The sequence below is a fragment of the Tachypleus tridentatus genome, unplaced genomic scaffold, assembly GCF_004210375.1.
Source record: "Tachypleus tridentatus isolate NWPU-2018 unplaced genomic scaffold, ASM421037v1 Hic_cluster_2, whole genome shotgun sequence".
NCBI lineage: Eukaryota > Metazoa > Arthropoda > Merostomata > Xiphosura > Limulidae > Tachypleus > Tachypleus tridentatus.
Window position 1 is genome coordinate 23,965,315 of NW_027467782.1, and position 7,252 is coordinate 23,972,566.

Genomic DNA, 7,252 nt, shown 5'->3' on the forward strand with positions numbered 1-7,252 from the left:
TCCTTAATCAATCACTCTAACTATATTTCAATTGTGCTAAGTTAGAATAACAATAAAATATTGATGTTTAATGTGGGATTCACCTTCTATTGTTCTTTTGAGACAACCTTAGATCTATTTTTGACTTTGTCCTAACACATTTCCACACTTCTGTATTACAAGTTTAACATATGTTACAGGGAAGAGCATTATAAAGACAGGCTGATAAATAAAGAGTATATAACATTAAACTACAACTTTTTACCAACACAATTTGTATAAACAATGACAAAGTAAGTGTACTGTAAATTTGACTTGCATTGTGAAAGAATCTATAGGGATTCATACTTAACCATTCCTCTGTAAGAAAATGTTTTCAAGCTTGAAATTTCTACTGACAAAAATGTTACATATGCTTTATCATAAAAAGCATCAAAAAATAACATTACAAAAAATTAACTCTCGACTCATTAACAGTCTTACAAGAGTCTTACTGTAATTTCTTGAATAATTCCCAATTTTATAAGTGATACAAGATATTACAGAATGTTCTTTACTTTGGAACTTAACTTGAAGAACAAAAAATAAGATTTTCTACTTGTTTCTCAAACAATTAGTGAAATTCTCCATTAATTATTATAAACAATTTAAACTTTATCATCACCATTTTTAAAATGTTTTATATTACAAGTTACCAGTACTGATAATGGTATCACTTACATTTAGAATGTACATGTTTTTTTAGTTGATTTGTTCATTTTTCTTTCACTCATCTCAGCAAATATTATAAAAGGTGAAATGATATCTTTAAATTTCTATAAATATCCATAAATGGTCTTTATGAAAATTTACTTAACACCTAACTTTCATCATTATTTTCATAATGCATGACATTGTAGGTGTGTCATTTTCCTGAACTTTCAAAACTGTATCATATGACATGAAGTATTAATTAGAAAGGTTCTTGTGTATCTTCCTCCTCAAGACATTATGTAGTAAATTTCATTCACAGCAACACAAATTGGTAAGTTTGATATGAAAGATGTGCAACTCACAGTAATTTACTTATTTTATATATCTCAGATATTTGAGAATAAAATGCATGATAGAAATATTTGCTACTGAAAAAAATGCATAAAAAGGAGCAAGTAGATAGTGATTCCTACTACCATAAACAAACAGTAACATGTATATATATGTATACACGTGTGTGTGTGTAAAAGTTATTAATATTCTTTTTGCATGTAATAGTTTGTTTTTTTTATACACATATTAGGTCATCCCATAAGTAATGTCATTTTTTGGGATAGGATAAATTTAAATGCATATTTCTTGGCTAAATGAAGTTATTCTCAAAGTCACACAAGTTATATGGGATGAAATAATAACATTCAGACTAAACCAATTTGTTTTTTTTACTAATTTTTTGTTTTATTTATTTTAGAAGCCCCAATTATCATGGAGGTATCAGAAGAGCACACAAGGAATATAATGTTTTACAACTTCAGAAAATGAAAGAGTTCTACTGAAGAACCATTCAAGATGTGTACAACAATGACATTCTGAATGTAAGGAAGTGTCAAAGATGGTTCAATAAGTTTAAAACTGGTGACTACAGTTTGACGGATGCAGCTCGCATTGAGAGCCCTGTTGAATTCAATAATGACCTGCTTCTAGCAACACTTGAGAAAGATTGTGCTGTAACTGTTGAAAAATTAGCCCAGAAACTTAATTCATCTCCTTCCATTGTCCATCAACATTTGCAACTTGGTAGAGTTTTAAAGTTTGGAAAATAGGTAACACATGAGTTGTCAGCTTATAATCAGAAAGAATGAGTAGACATCTGCACATCTCTTCACTTCAATGAACTTCAAGCTTCATTTTTTGAACCACCTATTTAGTGACTGGAGATAAGAAATGGATACTCTATCAAAATGTCATGCACTGCCAACAGTGGGTTAATGCAGTAGAACCAGCTACACTACAGTCAAAAGTGAACCTGTACTTCAGGTGGTGTAATACTCTTTGAGTTGTTACAAACAGATCACACAATAACTGCTGAGAGACACTGGCAGAAACTGGATTAACTGAATGCTGCACTAAAAAATAAATAAAAAGATACCTGCTTTGGTAAATCAGAAAGGAGTTGTTTTCCACCATAACAATGCACATCCTAACATCGCTAGGGTCACTTTTAAAAAAATTGAACAGCTTAGCTGGAAGAAACTTCTCCGTTCTCCTTATTCTCCTGATCTTGCTCCTTCAGATTATGATATTTTCAAAAACTTGACACGTCATCTGAATGAAAAACAGTTTACTTCTATGATTTGTTAAAAAGTAACTCTTGTACCTTTTATATTTCAAAACAACTTGATTTTTATAAGTGTGATATTGAAAATATTTTGATACATTTCCAGACTGTTATTGAGAAGAGATGAAAAATATGTAATTGATTAAAGTTGTTATTTGAGTTATTTTTCTTCCTTTTAAATCTTAGTGTTAAAAATGATATTACTTATTGAATGACCTCACAGTTTTCATATATGTAGTGTAATCTACACAGGAAACCTAAACAGTAAAAAAAGAAAATAATTGCATCACTGACAGTGTTTCTGTTTAAAGCTTTATGTGATTTTGTAGTCAACAAATTCAAGATGCAAAAATAGCTTAAAAATTGTATTTATAAAACAGAGAGTAATCTATTAATGATTTTAGGATTTACTTAATAAGTTCATTTATTCCACAACCTTCAACAGAAAAACATGTCTTTGAAATAGCATCTCAATATTACTTGCTAGAAAACAAATTACCAGAGCAGTTCCTAAAATTAAAGATATAAGTACCTATCAATTAATATACATACAAACATGTACACACTTGTTTAGGCACACTTTCCCAGTTTGAATGATTTAATATTTCTTGACTCTTTTCTGTCTTCAATCTAATAAAACCTTATTTCTTCATCTTCTAACCACACTACAACATTGAAAACTCATTCTCATCTGTGAAATATGTATTTGAAAATATCAATACACTAGTTAATTCCATCTAGAACACAAACAAAATCAATTTAACTTGAGAAATACCAACTAAAATATTATTCAAAACATTGCCAAAAGCAATTTACTACTGTCTTACTAATATTAAAGTATATAACTTTACAACTACATGAAAGTGTAATTCTGAGAATGAAACAAATTATCAATCACTTTCAACTATAAAAAACCTGAGTTTGAATACAATATAAAAATTCTTATAATATATTTAAACTGCTATAAGTTGCACTAACATTACAGTTAAAAAAAAAACTATTACTAATATAAATTTCTAAATGTTAAAATGAGACACATCTTAATACAACAAATAGAAATACAATTAGCCACATTGCACAGATGTTTAACTTGCATTTATTTCCACATAAAACAAATATTCTAACAAAATGTATTAAGTAACATTAAATTATCTTATAATAATACTGTTCTGAAACTTTATGTGCACTTCATTTTAAAAGATATAAACAAAAGGCAGGTGGAAATATACTTCAGTCAACATTTTGAAGTAATACATATTAAAAGCTTATCAAAGTGTTAAAAAGGTCTAACATTAATAAGTCATACAACATGGTAAGTTTATTTATTGTTTTGAGTATGGTAAAGTTCAGCCCTAACTCAATTAAACCAAAAAATATACATAAATTACAGTGATAATTTATTTCTTTATAGCAGAAAGGATGTATGCAAAATAAATGATTAACAAATGTCAGGCCTAAGACAAATGGACTTAGAATTTTGGTGTGTGTGATAGGAGTTCTTTTGTATTACTCTAGTATTTAAAGAAGTACTGTTACAATAATTATATTAATTTTATTGCAAATGTTTTGTGGGGCTCTTTTTAGCTAAAATTAATGAACACCAATTAACCAGTCATATTTCCTAAGTAACACTCTCTTATATTTTTGTTCTCAGAAGAATAACAAACCTGATTATTCTTTCTGATTCTAAACATGTTTCAATATGTTTCTTGTTGAAAGTTGTAAAGCTGTTTGATATATTTCTGCTCATAAAGGACAATGTAACTCAATATGGGTTTTAGATAAATTTACTAAGTAATGGAACTGTTGCTTCATTATGGGTCTGTATTATATCTGTATCTTAAATATTTCTTGGGAAAGAAAGTAGTTTTTCTAACCTGATCTGGTACAGATTTAATAAAACTTCATTACTCTAACTCAAGTAGGATATAGTAATAACACTGAGGTACAATACAAAGTATACAAAAGGCCAACACTAAAATAAGTATTTAACTTTGAATGAAATACCTGTATTCTTTGAACTTTCTGGGTGAATTATTTTAACATATTTAATTCATTTTATTATCATACTGTACCATTAAAAAATCTATCACAATACTCATTTTGAAACTGGTTGATATTTAAAAATGAATTTAACAGTTTGATAGAAATATAGAGAATAACTTGTAACATGGTATTCTAAGTTAGTTCAGCTTGTGAAATAGATTCTAAAATAATTTAATCAGCCTAAGTGGACTTTTAACATGAAGAGAACTGTCACATTTAATATACCACTGTAGACATCATAGTCTAGAGAATTCTTGTAGGTACATTTAACTTGTTTTAAATATATAATTTTAAAATAACTGGATTGCTTGCTGCATGTTATTTTCAAATTTATCACTAACAAATCACAGACATCTACTGTAGAAGAATCCTAAAACTTTGACGTATGTAGTTTCTGACTATGAGTTGAATGTTAAAATCTTCACAAGTATGCAGTGAAGTTAAAATGGTGATAGAAGCCACATGTTTATTTGCTCTTTGGTTACTCTGTTTCAAAATCTGGAAAGTCTCACCTAAATACTAAAATTCATTAAATTCATATTTATTGTTACTCGTGACATACACAACATGACTAGATAGTGGTGAGGCCCACGATAAACTAATGAAAAATAAATAAGAGGCAGAGAAAAGTTTAGTTGAGGAAATTAGTATAGAAGTAATTAGAAGGGTAGACTTATTTCTTACAATCATAATAACAGAAAAAAAAAAGATATAAAATAAATAACTTTAGAGCATTAGTAGGAATGAAAGATTTTGATATTATGGTAATAACTGAAATATGGTTAAACAAAGATGATGTGTGACAAAAATTTCCTTCAAATATAGTGTTAAAGACTTTTTTAATAATTAAAGTACAAAAGAGATGGAGGAGTTGTCATATGAGGAGTGGCTGAAAACTCTTGTACTGCTTTCTCTTGGAAAAAGAATTGGAGGAGGGGTGTGATATGATTGAGGTGTTAAAGATTGTAAAGGGAATTGATAATGTTGATGCATCATCTTTATTCATACTTAACAGTGAGAAAAGTAGGGCAAAAGGAGTTTAGTATAAACACTGGCAGGTTGGTTGATTGGTTGATTTAATGTTTTATGGCACAAAGCAGCCAGGTTATCTGTGCCAAACATCCAGTAAAAAGGTAAAAGTAAATTTAGTAAAATTCATTAAAGGAAATCAAGGTAAAACAAAACAAAGTTAAAAAAAACAAAAACAAATAGCATTAGACCAATGTTTACATCTAGTCTACAATGTCAAAACTGCAGTGATTCAAAGTTGTAAAGGACTTTCTGTAGCATGACTGTAATAATCATAACTCACTAGGAAGACTAACAGATAAGTACAAAAACCACCATCAGTAAACTGGAGTTAGCCTTTCCAATCCTGGTTTCAAGTTACTTAGTGGATACTGGCAGAGTAGAAGTCACCTTCAGCTAAGATAACTTAAATTTTCTTACAAGATAGTTGGCCTTTGAAGTGGGTTTTCTTTGGATGTTATAGAGCAGAAAATTTAAACAAGTTTAACAGAAAGCTTGATAAGTATATGAATAAGTGTTGGCTTTAAGACTTCTAAAAATTTATTCATTAACATTTATAGTTTAAATTAGAGGATGTAAGAGCCAGGATGGACCAAGAGATCCCACACTCTTCCAAAACGTCATGTATTGTGTCTAGTGCTTCAGACTGCAGTCTAATTCCAGAAGATTTAACATGTTTCTAATGCAACAATAAAACTTGTCGATAATATGGCTTCTTACTCAGCTTTAATGTTAGTATTACATGGTTCACTATGGTACTGAGAGAGACAGTAAGACCATACAACATAGAAGAATATGGTATTGGGAAAACTAACTTCTAAAAAGTTCTATTCTGACATCTAACTTCGTTTTTGTTTTGTTGGTCCCCTTATGATTCTATTTCGGATCAACTGTCCATTTGATTACAAACGTATCTTTATGCTGATGTTTATGCTTTAATGGTCGAGGTTATGTTTATTTCTACATGCATCACACTAGGGCCAACAAAGTACAGCAAAAAATATAAATTCTCTTTCTAAGAGTATGAGTAACCTGGTCCTGAATTACATTGTTGAGTTGGCTACATCACTCGGCATATTAAATTTTGTCTTTTGCAAAAAAAAAAAAAAAAGACATTCTAAACGACCAAGAAAGTTTGGCAACCAGAAAATAAAACATTTAAACTCACCATTTGCACTAAAGGTATCTAAATTGTGATACCCGAAAGCTGTATATTTCCTATTGAAAATCCTTATTTTTCGGTATTAATCAATGAACTATGGTCTATAAAAGACCTTTGCGTTACATAGTGGTTAGATTTTGTATGACGTTATATTTACATATTTTTAATTATAAATTTATAAATAAGCATTAAATATACATTATGAAAAATAAAATAAATCTTCATTGTTTGGTTGGTTGGTTGGTTGGTAGGTACAAAACAACACAACAGGCTATCTGCGTTCTACCTACCACGAGTATCAAAATCCGATTTTGAAAGTTATGAGCCCTCATACTTTCCACTTAGCCACTGAGAAAATAACATTTGAACATCGATTGTGTATTCATATCTAGCAATGTACCATAAATACACTCTTTTGGGAAGAAATGAGTCTTAATGAAGGTTTCTGAAATAAATTAGAGCCATGTTTGTGATTTCAGAAAAATACTAACAAGCAAATGAATAAATTAAAATTTGATATCTTTTGACAAAAAACTGTTTTAAATAACCACGAAATAGATTAGAAGGGAAGGTAGTTTTCAAAAGCTGTAATTTTATTTATGTACAGTTTTATAAATTATTATGGAAAAGTGAGCGAAACATTCATCATCGTCATCTGCCACTCAATTCCTTAAGGAACATAGGGCCGTAATCACTGCGGTTTCCGAAACAAATTTTTTTTTTTA

At 29.3% G+C, this 7,252-nt stretch overlaps 1 long non-coding RNA gene across 3 annotated transcripts; it reads right to left on the reverse strand.

Annotated features, from left to right (window-relative positions):
- Window positions 1-2,066: 2,066 nt before the first annotated feature.
- LOC143243220 (uncharacterized) lies at window positions 2,067-7,046 on the reverse strand. 3 transcript variants are annotated; one of them, XR_013024224.1, is made up of 2 exons: window positions 6,818-7,046; window positions 2,067-2,981 (listed from the first exon to the last, which is right to left on the reverse strand). It is a non-coding gene; the product is annotated as an uncharacterized LOC143243220 (long non-coding RNA). The 3 variants fall into 3 exon arrangements; XR_013024222.1 differs by lacking the exon at window positions 6,818-7,046 and adding an exon at window positions 6,534-6,805 and having other exon boundaries at window positions 2,067-2,277; XR_013024223.1 differs by lacking the exon at window positions 6,818-7,046 and adding an exon at window positions 6,534-6,805.
- Window positions 7,047-7,252: the final 206 nt, after the last annotated feature.